At 38.2% G+C, this 15969-nt stretch overlaps 1 protein-coding gene across 4 annotated transcripts in view; it reads left to right on the top strand.

Moving 5' to 3' along the window:
* The window catches only part of FRMPD4 (FERM and PDZ domain containing 4), a 299234-nt gene that overhangs the window by 170222 nt on the left and 113043 nt on the right, over nucleotides 1–15969 (top strand). The gene's annotated exons all lie outside the window — the stretch shown is intronic.

Below are 15969 nucleotides of genomic sequence, written 5' to 3'. Positions count from 1 at the left end.
TCAACTATGTTTCACCCAGCAGCAAAGTTAAGGCTGTTACAATCCAAGTTGGCAGACTGTAAATATTTACCATCCAAACCACCCTGTATTGTTTCTTTGTGCTGTCAGCTCTGTGGAGCTAATTTTATGCTGGGTGAAATGCTAATGTAGATGGCAACATTTCTGGGCATGTGCTGCACTCCAGTGCCTGCCATCTGCACACATACCTGTCGAGAGCTTCAGAAACTTGCCTGCTGGGGAAAACGAGGAGACCAGTTGTGTGCCGCTGAGTTCAGCAGCTCCACTGACTTAAGTACTAGGGTTTGTTGTTGATCATACTCCTGGGATAAAAACCCGACCCCACTGAAGTTAGTAGTAAAAGTTCCACCACATTAGACGGGATTAGAATTTCCAACTATCTTCAGTAATAGTGTTGTAAAGCCATAGCCCCCATGTGTAAGTACTGTCCTCCAAAGTGAATTTTTAAAACCAGCATATTGTAATTTGAGAACAAAATATTATTCTCTTATTTAAATTATAAATTAGAATAACAACTTTAATTTCAAAGAGCTAGGCATATCTAAATCTATTCTTTTGTTGGGGTTGGTGATAAATGGAAGATTTAAATGTCTAAAGGTATGACCTTTAAAATAAAATTATCTAAATAATCCATCAACAGTGTACTTGTTGGCATACTAATGTACTTTATTAATGGCTTACTCAGTCTAAAGTTACTTAAACTTGATAACGTGTTTATAAAACCTGAACCTGTGCTGTTTTGAACTTAGATTTGTCTTTGTAAATCATTTCAACGAGGTTTTTAAGGATATTGAAGCATCTAAAGGTTCAAGTGGGCTCAATAGAAATACAGAAAATGGCACAGTGAATAGCTCCTGTTACCAGGCATTTTTTTGACTGTTTTATAAATAACTAGGCCCTTATGAACACATGTAGCATTTCTGAATGTCTTTACGGAAAGTAAGCTGTCAAGTTCTGGCTCTGTGCTTCAGAAAATGGGTGGGAGAATTAATACATTGAAGATATAAAAATAGCTCTGTGAAGTATAATGGAGTGGTGGGTGATAAAATCAGCCTGCTGACCTGTTGCTTGGGCTAAACCTTGCCAGTAAAAGCTGTTCTTCATGGAACAGCAACACTTAGTACCCATCCGAAGTAGGCTCTGGCATCCTCCTGGACTGCTCCATGGGGTGCAGGGCTCTGCAACTGGCTGGGTGGCTGAGAATCTTAGGCTGACTACTGGTCCAGTAGTGTATCCCTGTGCCCAAAGCAGCAGAGAGCTCAGTGTCTGCCAGGTCCCTTTGCATTTATCTTATCACCAGCCAAGTCTTTACGCTAGCAGAAAAGGCTTACTTTATCCTGTCAAGGAAAAAATCTATTTCTAAACAAATTTGCAGATATGGAGGCAGGAGCACAAAAGGATAAAAGTTAACAGCTGTGTGACTCTCAAAAACAAACTTGGTAAGGGTTTTCTCGGTTGCTTCTGCCTGCAGTCACTGTCTCAAGTAAGATATGTTTGTGCAAGACAAAAATGAAAGGATTACAAGAATGATCTGCTATCTAATGGCTTCTGTAAAAGACAAGATTAAGTAATTTAATAATCACAGCTGGGAGAAAAGTTGGTTTGAAATGCTAGTTACTTCTTCCCTAAATTTAGATGCTCCCCTCTGTAAGGGACATGACAAGAAAGGAGGGCTCAAGCCAATCTGGGTCTTACCATCAGTGCCCATTCTTAAGGTCATTTTTCCATCTTCCTTTGCTGAAATAAGCCCTTGTGACCTCCCCTGGTCACCCCAACCTTCCTCTAGCCTGACATACACTTTCTTGTCCTTCTTCTTCACCCTTTGCTCTGTGGCACAGGGCAGCAAGAGAAGAGCCATTTTGTTTACTCCCTCTTTGCAAATCTTCCTGGGTTTTGTGTTCATCATATTTCTTAAAGTGAAGGGTAACGTAGTAATTAATTTTTTTTTCCTTTTTCTTTCTTTCAACTGAGGAAGATGACATGTTGTTTTATTGTGCAAATCAAACATTCTTGTTGAATAATTTTTAAACTTAAAGCTCACTTGTTCCAGAATACCTCTTGTGCTGAGACTGTCTCATGAAAGCCTGACATCATACACCTGTTGGTGAGGTTGGTGCTAGTTCAATTGAACAGTGTCCCTGGCATTTCCAGTTGGTATGAAGGGACCCAGTTTACATCCTATGTTATGAAGTTATTGAGAAACAATACAATAGTAGCTGAAACAATGCATGAATCATCCCTTAAATGGATTAAACCTACACGTGTGGCACTCTTTTAACAGCAAAAAGGAAATAAAATGAAAGGTGGAGCTGGCAAGGTGACTCCAAGATTTGCAGTAGGAGTTTTTGCACTGAAAACATGGAAGTTTATCTCAGAATTGCGTTGACTATTAAACTCTTGTGTTTCTCTGTGCTCTTGTGCACATTTTCCTCTATTGATCCTGTGCTTCATTTAATTCCTCTTAGCAGTGCAATTAATAGCAAGCTCTAAGAACTGCAAATGTAGCAAAAAGATAATTTCAAAGAGCTGAATTCTATCTAAATATGTGTGTACGTGTGCTTCGTGGTTGGAACATGCAGTTAAAATCTGCAGATTCATCAGTATTACTGTAGGAAAACAGGCAGAAGCACTGCAACCTTTGTGTCAGAGAACAGTATTAAACCTGTGTAAGTCCCAGAGTCCCTCCAGTTTTCTGACTGCAGGGAAACTTTCATTTTCGGCTGCAAGAGCTTTAGGAAGCTGCTTGTCAGTGACTGTAAGTAGGTTAGCTGAACTGGCTGTACCTCCGTCTCTATCATTTCCCTTAGCTATCACCTGCAGAGAGCTGGGAGAGTTTTTATGGGACTTTCTAGTAGCTGTCACAGTGGCGATGCAGTCGCAGCTTGCCAGGATATATGCAAATGCATGTACCCAAATTCCTACCATGGTATATAACCAAGGACTGGTGAAAATTGAAGGAGGAAAGATTTGGGTTATGGTTTTGGTGGGGTTTTCTTTGTGTGTGTGTGTCATTTTGTTTCTAAGAACCTGTTATTACAAGAAATTTATGAGTCCATTTGCCTAGACACATAACTAAATGACTTAATATCATAAGATATTAGGGATTTAGATAGCTGGAGCCTTAGTAGTTCAAGAGCCTTTTATGCATTGCAAAAAGATCTCACACTTAAATTTTCTCTTCTGGTCATAAAAGTACTATTTGCCTGCAGAGTGTTTTTCAGGTGATAAATTAAAGAAAAAAAATGCATTTTGCATTACATGTTTTGTTTCCAGATTTTATCTTTAAAAATTGCTGGGTTAGGAAATACTGATAGAGAAAGAGCAAGGATATAGACCAAAAAACAACAAAGAATAGAATAAGTAAATTTGTGTCTTTTGCTTAATGATTAATAGGATAGACACAGAGAGTTCAAGTATATAACTCCAGGCAACTAAGTTTTTAGTGTAATGCCTATTTTTCATATTGTTTTATGTGAAGCATGCCGAAATGCTCTGAGCAGGAAGCTTGAGTAACTGGCCTCTTGAAGTCCCTTCCAAACAGAGTTGTCCTGTGATCCTGTGACGCCTGCTGATGGAGCATGAGCACAACTGCCTCAGTGCTCAGCAAGAGCTTTTGCTGTTGACTGTGTAAGATGAAGATGGGAAGAGGGCCCATTGGTTTTTGGGCAGCTGGTATTAGAAGTGACATTCAAATTAAACTCTAAGCCTTGCTACTAATCTAAAAGGCAAACTAAAGGAAACGGTGCAGTCATGTGAATTCACTTAAAAATACACATTTTTGTTTCTCTTTAGCAAAGCAATAATTTAAACCCATCAGCAGGAAGTGTGTGGCTGCAATGTATATGTAAAGCCTAAATAATGGGTAAAAAGTGATTCTAGGTTGACGGAGGTCAGTGTTACTGGTGCTCCTTGTGGTGGTATTCATGGGCAGATGGTGTTCTTGTCAATCATTACAGTTGGCCCTGTTTTTGGTTTTCTTTCTTTCAAGACCAGTTGTAAAGAAGGAATGTCTTCCTTTGCCTCTTGTCTTTCTTTTGCAACTCTACACTTTTGTAGCTCCTTGCCTGGAAATCAGTAATTTCCTTGGAATTTCAGGAAACTACACCTATGTTGACCAGTGGAGAAGGCAGAAAAAAGAATTTGAAGATTTTGAAAATCATTCCTGAGTATGTGTCTAGATCAAATGTCACTGGAAACTGGGCCTGTCACTTATGGATGGATGTTTTGCCCACCTCGTTCCGAGTTCCACTATAGTATGGCCTCGGATGTGTTGAAAGGACTAGTACTACGAGATCATTTGTCTCCAGTTTTGAATTGCATTTGCATATCTTCTGTTCAAATCTTCAATCAGTTACATGAGTTAGTTTTCAAGACACCTTATATTCTTATATTCTATTTATGCATCTAGTTAAGTATTGCACTTGGCCCTTAAGTATATAAGTCCTAAAATATATTTGAAACCCGAGACTTTGGTTCCATTTTGTTGGCTTGCACTTTGTGGAGTCATGTGGAGTTAAGGCTAAGGAAAAAAGTTTAAAATTTATTCTTTCTGATTTGTTAAGGTTTTACATGTGTCTTGGTTTGGAACATAATTCTGTGACAGAACATGCCAAGTGTTGGTGATTTCCTGAGAATGCAACTGCTTCAAATTTGCTTGGGTTTATGTTTATAGTGCTTTAAATAACCTCCTATTTGGATGAAGGCTTCTTACCACTGGTGAAAACTTCTGACTATTACTCAAAATATCCTTTACTTACATTATTTCTCAGTATGTTGCCATATAAACGATAATTTTCTAAATGGAAAAATGCAAAGGAACTCAAAATAAAAGAAGGAAAAAAAAATCTCAATCTTGTACCACAGTAGCAGTAGAAACACAGGCTTCTTTGCAGATGTTTTGAGAATGTAAACAGATTGCCCAGCACAGGTTTTATGCGGTCCTTTACTGTAGTTTTTTGTAACTTTTGTCTGGGAATGAAGTATAGAAAAGTGCATAGTGCCATTAGCCTTTAAATAGGATGGATATTTTATTTTATATTCACAGTTTTGAGAATTTTATTTTAAAACCAAGTAGAATATTGAGGTTTTTTTCAATCCAGAAAGTAGATCAAAATACCTTGAACTACAATTATGTACTTATATATATAGTACTTGAAGTAGACTTAAGCCTAACTTAAGTAGACTTAAGCCAAAGCCTTGCTTTGGTACTGAGATTTTTGATTAATTGAATTTTAAAGACTAATTCCAGTATTGGCAGATACATTCCTTATTCTTCTCCTGTGAAAAGATATAACTTTTCTAAGTAATGATTGTAAAGGTTTATGGAAAACAAACTTAGTCAGGGATCAGTGGCTGTATCTCATTACAAGGTCATTAAATGTGTCTTATAAGGAAATGACTCTTGGGCTCTTGGAACTTCTGGAATCACTGCTCAGCAATGCTTATTATTTAATTTCTGTGTAGGGAAAATATTTTAAATAGTTTTTTCTTTCATCTCCAAAATTAAGAGGATAGTATTATTTTAATTTCATTTACAAAATATGTTTAAGACAGGCTAACATTATTTAATTTATTGACCAGGAAATTGAAAGGGAAGAGACTAAGTCATAGTTGAAATCTGAAAAACTAGTATGTGGGTGTTTTCCCTCTTCTGTCTTCTCTGCAATACTCTGCTCTTAACTAAGATCCAGGTAGATTTTTTGTTCTACTGTTTTATTGATGGAATTCATCTTGAGATGTAGAAAGAGTTGCTACCAAATCTAAGCAATAGGAATTTAGGCTTTAATTCTGCTTTAGAAGAGCAACTTTGTTTCTTTTTTGGCAATTCACCACATCCGAAATCCTTCTAATGGAACGTTACTCTCCTACAGGCTAAAATGTCACCTTACAACAAGAGCTTGTCCTGAAGAATTTTCAGGTGACCACAGGCCTGAAACATGGGTAGCATATTTACAGAACTAGTCTCCCAGGAAGTGCTTGAAAGTTTTCCGAGCTGCTTTTTTTAGTGTATGATTATACATCTATTGGCTCCCAGCATGCAGGTTGTATTCATACCAGGGTACTGAAAAAAATGCAACATTCACTATGCATAAAAATGAGATTCCCTTTTGCTTTTCCAAATACAGTGCACATAATTAAATTTTAATGAATACATACACCTCAAATTTTTATGGCATAAAATGGACGGTTGTGTAATAGGTGATAAAAAATGATACACTGTACTGTTACTTTTATTTAAAATATGATGCAACTTTACACCATTGCATTTCCAGTGCTCTACTCTATACTACAATAAACTCTCACTGCACTCAATGAGCTATACAGCATTTCTATCACAGACTTTATGGGACTTTTTTCCATAAGACAGAAATGGTAAAACTCCTGAACTTCTCACTGAAACTTACCAGTGAGTCATGGCTTCACTTTACTGAAAAACTAGTAAGAGGAGAGCAGAATTCATTGAGAGCAGAGGTAACAAGACTTTAAAGCAAAAAAAAAAACCCATAAAAATCTTATTTGGGATAAAATTCAGCATCTGATAACAGTTGTGAATTTTTCAGGGATTGCATTGTATGAAAAATGAGTTTTGTACCTGCTCTAGGGGGATGATGGGTATCATATGGTAAGGTTTTCCAGCATGTACTAGGTTGAGGAAAAAAAAAAATTAAAGAGGTTTTTCTGAAGATTTAGAAAGAAGTACCAATAATCCGTTCACTAAATGAGAAAGAGACAACTATGCTTCATATACTTTTGATTGTTTGTTTGTTTTGTTCCTGAAATACTGAGTAAACCTGAGAAAACCTAAGGTCAAAATCCCCATTAAAACAGAGAAAAACATCTCGCACAGATCAGTTTTTAGAGACTTTCTAGCGCACATCAGTGTGAAGCTAAAGCATCGTATAGAGCAGAATGTCAAAGAGCCTTTCACAAGCATCCAAGTCCCAACCATTATTTGCTGCTTTGAGTACTTTCTCTTTAGCAATAAAAAATTCTGAAGGTGAAAGCAATTCCTTCAGGACTTGGATGTCTGATGGGGTCAGTGTACTCTAAATGAAAAGTCCTGGCAGTCTAAAAGGAACTATAATGGAGACTTTTGTTTTCTATGTAATGGGGGCACATCTTTAATGATAATGGATGTATAACATGGAGGAAGAAGACAGGGAAATGAAAATGTGACCTGTATCAGATATTTAAAAAAACCCACAAAACCAACCATCTAAAAAAATCCTAGAACAAAAAAAACAGTAGACATGAAAGTGCATTCACTGGACAGCAATGACTGTAGAGCATCAGAATACATGCACATTTTTTTGCAAAAATTAAAAACTCAGCTTACATTGAACAGGACAGTGCAAGCAACAGCTACATCAGTGATGAAGAGGTTAAAACTTTTTATGAATCAGAGACAAGAAAGGAAGCATTCCAGGGAAGGCAAGGTACCTCAGGGGAATGACAAGGGCTTTACATTGCCCCCTCTCCAAGGCATGTGGAGGTTTTTAGTGCCTGGAACAGACCACCATTGCCTCACAAGGTTTCTTTTATCCCTTGGCCCAATGTGCTTCCTACACTTTTGAATTTTGTTAGTTCTGGGGCCATAGTGGATAACAGTGGCTCTTTGGGGAACTGCCATTTAATGCTGAGTAGCTTTCTATCTAACTGAAGACAAACCCCATGTTCCATAGGTACTTCTTTGCTGGGCTGTTTGGGTACGTGCATCTGGACAGATCAGGTAGAGAAGATATGTGGTGCAAAATGTTCTATACATAGACCACTAGAACAAAGGTTGTGAGGAGGTAACATTATGTTGTAGTTTCAGACTGAGAGGAACCATTTCTCATATAATGTTGTGTAATAGATACAGTGTACATTTTGAACAGCCAGTGGTTTCCGTGTTCTTCATCGCTCTGTCCTACCTGTGATACAGACAGGAGTCTGGAATTGATGCTGAAGTGTTTGGAGCCTATGAGTGGCTCCAAAAGCCCATGAGTGGTCTTTTCTGATTATGTGGAATTGCCCTTTTTTCCCCTCACAAAGTGATGGGCACCTGCTGTTTTATTTCCCTGCTTGTCTGGCAGAGGAGCTGTAGTGGAGTGACATCCATGGAATCCCTGGTAAAAGAGATCCCTTACTTTTCCGAACAGCTACAGGGCCATGGGCCCTCATTGTCTCATGACTGGCAGCAGTAGCAATGACTTCTGAAGGAGGAATTCATCAGAGTGTCTTCTGTTCTCAACCCAGGCATATGCTGCCATTTTGAAATCTGTTTTAGGCACCTAGGAGATGGAAGCTAATGTAATTTGTGACAAAAATAGTCTGGCAGGATTTTCTAGAAATGTGGCTCCTATACTGTGTTGTGATTTGGCATAGGGGAGTTCAATATGAAGTTTTGAATTGTACTTGAGGTTTTTTCTGCTCTGCTTAAGGATTTACAGGTTGAGTGAAGCCCTTAGCATAATTTTTTATTTGGAGTAAGAATGAGTGTTACTTGGTGAAATTGTGAATAATCCAGAGCATCTGTGGTTGAAGATGGGGAAAGGGGAAAAAAGATGTGGAGTTATTTGCTTCATCCAGAGTTTGAGGAGCAGTTAGTGCCTAAGAAAGCAAAACTCTGAACTGTAGACTCTGAACAACTGGTGCAAGGCATAGACCTTACTAAATAAGTAGAAAAAAGTACTAGAAGGTATAAGAAAGGGGGATGTCTTTATTTTGTGAATAGCATTTGTGTTTATCTGATGATGCATGATGCTGGGAGAAAATTCCAGACAAGCCTGAAGGGTACAGTAGCATTATTCTACCTTTGCCCAGAGCACGGATATGTTGCAAGATTACTGAGATGGACAGGTGTCATAGGGCAGAAATATTTTTCTAGCATTATGTTCTTATGATTAAATCACTTGTGGGGTGATACTCCTCAAATTTCTCTTAGTTTCCACAAGCTCAAAGATAACACACATTTAGATGAGGATTAAACCTCAGGATTAACTTTCTTACCCCAAAAAAGATTTGAAAGCGTGCAGGTTTCAGAAGATGAAGAATATCTGAAGTCATTAGGGTTCCCTTCTGTACTTGCATGATTTGGTAAAAGAAGTATCAATTATTTTTTTAGTTCAGCAGAGTGCATCTGAGGCAGTTAATTTTCTACTTTTGTGCTTCTGGTAGGACTACTTCTCTGCAAAGACAACAAACTTTTCCATGTCCTTGGTCTTGGATCCAGATATTATTGTCCATCATGTCTGTGTACCCCTCAGGAGAGTTTCGATAGCAGGGTACAATGATTGATTTTGATAGTACCTCTACAAAGTCTTTAAAACTTCCATTTCTCATTTTTTCAAGTTAAAATGGTAGGACAGAAGTAAACTTACTGTGGTAGTCTTCTGGGACAGGAGAGGGTGACACCTTGAGAAAGCAGAGTTTTGTTCCTGAGGCAGTGGAAGATTAAATATCATAGAAAGACGGTTACTGAACTCCACTTGAGTCACAATAATTTCTCCTATTCCCAGATAGACATGCCCTGCAGATACTTCAGGAGTGGTGTTCTTACTTTTAAAAGCTAATAATACAAAATGTTTTATCTCTGGTGTTCCTCACGGTACCTCCTTGGGAAGTACCTCTCTGGCTAGACTCTGCTTCCTTCATAAGGAACTTCTGGGAGTGTAATGTGGCTTTTGTTCAGGATGTCTTTCCTTTACGATGGGTGGGAGAAGGACTGACATATATTGGAATGTAGGAGGCAGAGAACTGGCTTTTGTACTAGCGGAGAATTGAAATGAAGCCAGGCTACATGCCCAGACTCAAAATTTAGAAGTTTTTTCTCAGTATGGTAACATAAAGGAAGCCAATGTATCAACACTATTAGTCTAATAGGAGTGCTTAGTTACTTGTGTTAGATAGTCAGCCTTGTGTGAGTCACTGATGCCCCTGCTCATAGTGCTTTCAATAATAAAATAATTCTTGTAAATAAGAAAGTACTATGAGAAACATCCAGATGTTAAACAAAATGATTCCAAGATATTAAATATCTAAATGGTAAACACAGCACTATATTGTGAATATTCATAGTCCAAGTTCTGTAACTTTAGCCATCCACTGCAGTTGCAGCAGTCCAAGGGATTGCTGTAAAAGATTAGAACATAATCCTTCCACTCTTTTAATCCAACAGAGGAAATAGGTAGATGCTTAAAAAGTTACTCATAACTGAAGAGAAAACATGCATAGAATATTAATATTTTTAATTTTTTATATTTAGGGAAATCATATGGCTCCACATGGCACCACATACTGAGATTTTACACAATTATGAAGATTTCTGTCAGAAACTCTTTGAATAACTTCAGTTTTTGCTAGTCCATGAGCTAACACTTTTAACTAAAAGCAACTCTAGGAGAAAATAAGTCATAGGACAAAGAAAGCTAAGAGGGTTTTTATAACCTTGTGTTGGAGGGGAGTTTTTAAAGGGAGCTGCTTTGATGGAAACTTTTTGGAAGACATGTCCCAACTGGAAAAGTTTGCAAATGATGTTAGAGATCAGATCACTGAAGCGAATGATAACAAGTTAATAGATAGATGGTATCCAGCCCAAAATTTTAAAGCTTTTTATGTTAAATGAGCTCATTTGATAAACGTAGAGCAAAATTTCTCGCTTAAAACTAATGGTGCTGGGAGTTTGGAAGCTGTTTGCACTTGTTTTGGTGCTTGTAGGTGTTTTGAAAGGGGCTATAGAATGGGGAATAAATAATAAGATTTAAAAAATTGCCGATTGTATTACATTATGCAGCAGTTTTAAAATAAGGGCTCACTATTTGTGGCAAGGGTGATACAGAGTGATACAGGGTGATCTGCGAGTGATACAGAATTCATCTCCAGATTCATATGCTTGAAATAAAAATTTTGGTGTGTACACAGAGTGAAATGTTGGAGCTCCAAATTACACCTAGTGGAGAGCTAGTCAATTGGTGTAGAAAGCTTGCAAATTCAGAGGCCAGCTTTAGAACAGAGATGAACCTGTAGCCCTTCAGTAAGACCCTAGACACAGAGATAGTCTTCAACTACATCTTGAGGTACTTTCTGCTGGATTTCTGCCAAAGAGGCAGCCCATCAATATAAGCTATAACCTGAATGAAAACCCAAACTCCTGTCTCAACAGAAGCATAGAACTGGAGGGATTTTGGAGAAAGACAGTGAGAATGATCAAGCCTGTGAAAACCTTTGTACAAGAAATAGCTTCACAGGTCAGGACTCCTTAGCCTGCAGTGAAGACTGTTCCATGAAGGTTGATGGTGGGATATATTAGAGATCTCCTGGATTATAACCAGCATGGAGAGGGTAAAAAGGGAGACATTGTTCACCACTGCAAGTGTGAGAGGGCATTGAACAAAAAGTGGCAGGCAGCCGTGAGAATACAGATGGATACCTTTTTTACACCAGTGCCAATCAGGGAAAGTGATAGTCATGGAATGAGAGCTACTAAAAACGTAATACATAAATAAAATTCTTCCCCTTCCCGCCCAGTAGAGGAATGCAAGAAGCGAGAATGAAGGTCACTATGACCAGGACTAACCAGGTCTCTGCCTTCTTCAAATTACAGGGGGGAAAAAAGAGAAGTGGAGTTTTTCAGGATTGCTACTACTTTTTATTGCTGTTTTAAATCTGTCAGCAGACTGCAAATTGGAATTCCTGGGCAAGGCAGTAAAGACTGCCCTAGTGATATGACAGATCCCCCAGCTCCATGTCCAATATTATTCCTAAGGAATAATCCTTGTCCATGGATAAGGGTCATCATAAACATGATGTCCATCTTTGGGGTGGGTAGACACATTAATCCTGTATACTGAGTGTTGTGCCCCATTAGACACTAAATACATGAAATACATTTGGGGCATTGAATTTTAATTGAGTGCCTTCTGTCTTGTCTTTGCCAAAGGACTATTTGAAGCTGGCAGTTTTCGTCTTACACTTCATTTTTGCTGCCGTGTGGCCATCTGTGAGACCAATGGAGTAGGCAGAGATGAATCAGAATGGCAAAAAATAGCTGCTAATTTTAAGGTGTACCAGTTTACTTTCATTGGCACACGAGCATCTGTGATGTGAAGCAGGACTGTCTGATACTGGGAGGATGGGAATGCTGCTTTTGTGTCCATGCCAGTTTATGCTGTTTTAAAATTACAGCCTAAGAGCTTAGTTTCCACTAGTTTTGGAAGCGTTGCATTTGTAACAAAATTTATAGGCTTGGGCTATAGAGGTGGCACAGTTTAAAAGTCCATCAAGATTTCTAGAGCAAAGACTTACTAGAAGGAATTTCAAGTTGCTAGTTAAAGAAATAAGTTTAGGGCAATATTGCATGCCTCTTGTCTGACTCTGTAGATGCTATTTTTTAAAAAATTGAATTTTCCAGCCTATTTAAATGTTTGATTTTTCTATGTTTTAAAGAATGAATAATATTGTTTTCTGCTTTCATCATTAACACTATCTGAACTGCCATGGACATTAAACTCTAATAATAGTATGCTTTAAAAATTCAAACTATTCTAGTTTGGATCTTTGTAAAAGACATGGGTACTACTATGGACCTGCACTTCTTGTGTGTGCCGTGGTTTATGCTGAGTATGTTCTACATATCATGTAAGTAGCATACCACTGATACAGCATGTGAGACTTCACATATGATCTCATGTTTCAGCCATTCCTCAAGCACTGACAGAAAAAAGGCTGACCTGAAGATATTCACTGTGGGACAATTATTGGATTATCGGTCAGAAGGTCCTTCCATAGGGAACAATGGTTCCTTACATTCCACTTCAGTGATCACTCCTGTCATGATTTAATGAACCAATTGTTCAATGTGAAGCAATTTGGAGAGATCAGGTTTTGTACTTCTGCAGCAAGAATGTCAAAAGCCTGTTGAGGGAACATTCTAGCCAATCTGCCTTGTTTTCAGATCTCTGCTGGCATGATATTGGCCTAGGCTTTCCCAATGAAATTTGAAATTTGACACCTAAGAGCTGTGCTCCAACAGGTGCTCCAGCAGCCAAGTCCCACTGCTGTGAATAAGCAGAGACAGTGATGGACAGCAAAGAGTGGGTAGCGGCAGTGCCAGTGCTGCCTGTGCAGGCAGGGTTGCTGAGATAGAAGGTGCATTTTCTTTGTCTTTCTCATCTTTGGAAGCGTGCAAGTCTTCCAGAAATCTGAGCAGTCTTGGTGTGCTCCTCCTCCTTTACCTGTGCAGGAACAAAATGGCAAATATTGATCAGCGAGCTGAGGGATTTACCCAAGATCACCTGCAGGGATATAGGATTTGGACTGGGATCTCCCGGTCCCGATGATCTTCCTCACCACTGAGACATCCTCCTGACTTAAAGACTGCCAAGATGGCTTTGTCCTTCCCCCAGGTGAAATGCCTGACCCACTCGTAGTTGCCTCCAGAGCCTTTGGTATTCTTTCTGGCATTTTTCTCATCTTTGCCATCCCTTCATAGCAACTGTTGAGCAGAATCCTTGCAGACAAGCAGAATGATATTCAGCAGGTGGAGGGAGGTGTAGAAAAGACATGCAGTTCATTCTTTCTTTTTTTCAGACTGTACAGGCAGCTTGGAATCCCCAGTGCTAATCACCTCTGAGTGTAAAGACGTCTTATTGTTATGATGTGACTGTTTATCATTGAATTGTACAATAACTATAGGAAAAGTTCTGTATTTATTTTTTCCAGTGCGGCCACTCTGTTGAATTTGCACACATCTAATGTAGGTGTATACAGTGTCTCAAGTGATAATTTGTGTCCCACTGATTATAAGAAAGTCTGGAGGAGTAGATCATATATAGATATATCTATAGTTAAGTAGGACGGTTATTACTCATCATATATGATAGGTTCTGACATCATTAATGTTTTAAGGGCTCAAAGAAAGCTTTCAGGGGAATTAAATTTACCTTAAAATCCACTAATGTTATAATCCATACCAAGATAAGCCTGCAGTTTGAATGCAGAGAGTAATAATATTGATCATTATCATTGTCCTATGCTTCTACAAATTTAATGATAATAGAAGTTTGATGTGATTTACTTGGGAATTTAAATGTCACTGTACCCATTTTACAGATGGTGAAACTACAGCAGAGAGTTTGTGAAACATGTCTAATTAAACTGAAAAGTTAAATGAGTGGGTATCCCTTTATATAGTCTTGATAAAAAAGGTTACTTTCTACTTTATTTAGTTAAACTGCAGTGTTTAGGATTCCAAGTACTCTAAAGTGTAATTTGAAGTCTGTAGATGTTGTTAAGCTGTCATTCTTACATAGTAGAATGGCTCCTGTCTAAAAGAAGGGACTGCCCTTTCTTCTTCTGTCAAGCTTATGGAGAAAAATGAATGTTTACACTCAGCTTAACAAGAAACTGCATGAAACAGTATTGAAAGTATTTTGGTTTTTTGCTTTGGATGACTGTTTTTTCAATTCCTTGGATCTGAAATGCGTTAGTTGTATTTATCTGGGGTAATGTAGCATATCTGACATTTATTTGTTTGATTAACCATGAATAACTGTAATTTTATTAAGAGTCCTAGCATGTTCAGTATTAGACTTAAGCCCTGTCTTATGGCAAATACCAGTGTTTGAATAAGCTAACAGAAATGTTTTTCTACTCCTTGAAGATAGAGTACTTAATGTAATTGGTAAATCAGATGATACCTAGCACTCCATTGTAATGCTCTACTTTACATGTAAATTATATTTTGAAGTACCATATTTTTTCCCAGTTGTGATTAATCCTTGAAATAAAGGGGGAGGGGGAAGTAGCTAGTTTGTTTTTAATGATAAATTCCTCCTTTGGGAAAGATTAACTATACACAACTTCATTGAGTTTAGCAATTTGCAATGAATTGTTGAGTTGTCTGTGGAGACCAATTCTATTCCTTCAGAAGAGTGTTTGTCAGGTTACATTGCGATCTCTTTCTTTAAAGGAAAGAAGTTCTTATGTCTCTATCTGTGGCGAGAGATAGTAAGTTCCTTGGTAGTGTTTGAACTTAAATAAATCTAGCATGTAAAACAAAGCTGTAATATGTTTGATAAGTGGAGAAAAGAGAGGGAGAAGACAACTAATACAAAACATGCTCTTATTTTATGTGGTTTTGGTTTGCATGTCAAAATTTCAGATTGTATTCAGTGTTGTGTGCTCTGTTTGCCTGTCTGTCACATGCCCTTAGCCTGTCTTTAGCACTGTTGGTTACCCTGCCTGCTTTTCCTGCTCTTTCCCTTTTTCAAATTGTACATAGATACTAATGACTTGATAAATTTTGTTGGAAGACCTATTTGTTGTCTTCTGAACCTTTTAAGTTCCACAGCAAAAAGTGGGAAGGTGTGGTAACACCTAGCTTAATTCCTGCAAGCGAGGGGAAAAATATCAATGCAAATGTTGGGGCTTTCTGTGGGAAAATGTGATGATTCTTGCTAGCTGAATCTGTTTTCTGTATGGAGTGGGGAAGCAGTCACTTGGGAGTGCTACTGGGCCCTTCCACAGGAGTGGAAATACCAGCAGAGAGTGCTGGAGCAGTGGTATATAACAGTGTGTGTGCTCAGAGATGCTGCAGCCTTTTCAAGGTTATTTGGTGGAAGGACTTAATGGATAACGATCAAGTGCAACAACGTCTGCATATTGAATCAATTTAGCACGTTTTGCAGCAGTGTCATGGCCTTCCTTCATTCCAGCACAAGAAACAAAAAATGGTTTGCTAGCAGTGAGAATGCGTGTTGATGTTCCTTCTCATTCCAAGTGTTGCACCATGTGTGTGATCTGCAGCCATGTGGTGGGTGGTTTGGTTTGTTAGTTTTTTGTTTTGGGTTTGGTTGGGTTTTTTTTGCTAAAACTGTACTGAGAGCTGGCATTCGAGCTAGGGATGGTGATGAATGGAAATGTTCTCCATCCCTTTTACTAAAAACTATTGAAAATTAGTATTGTGGATGT

Source organism: Corapipo altera, unplaced genomic scaffold (assembly GCF_003945725.1).
Source record: "Corapipo altera isolate COAL_440 unplaced genomic scaffold, ASM394572v1 0, whole genome shotgun sequence".
Classification (NCBI taxonomy): domain Eukaryota; kingdom Metazoa; phylum Chordata; class Aves; order Passeriformes; family Pipridae; genus Corapipo; species Corapipo altera.
The sequence above is the reverse complement of the archived record's forward strand: the minus strand, read 5'-3'. Positions and strand labels throughout refer to the sequence as shown.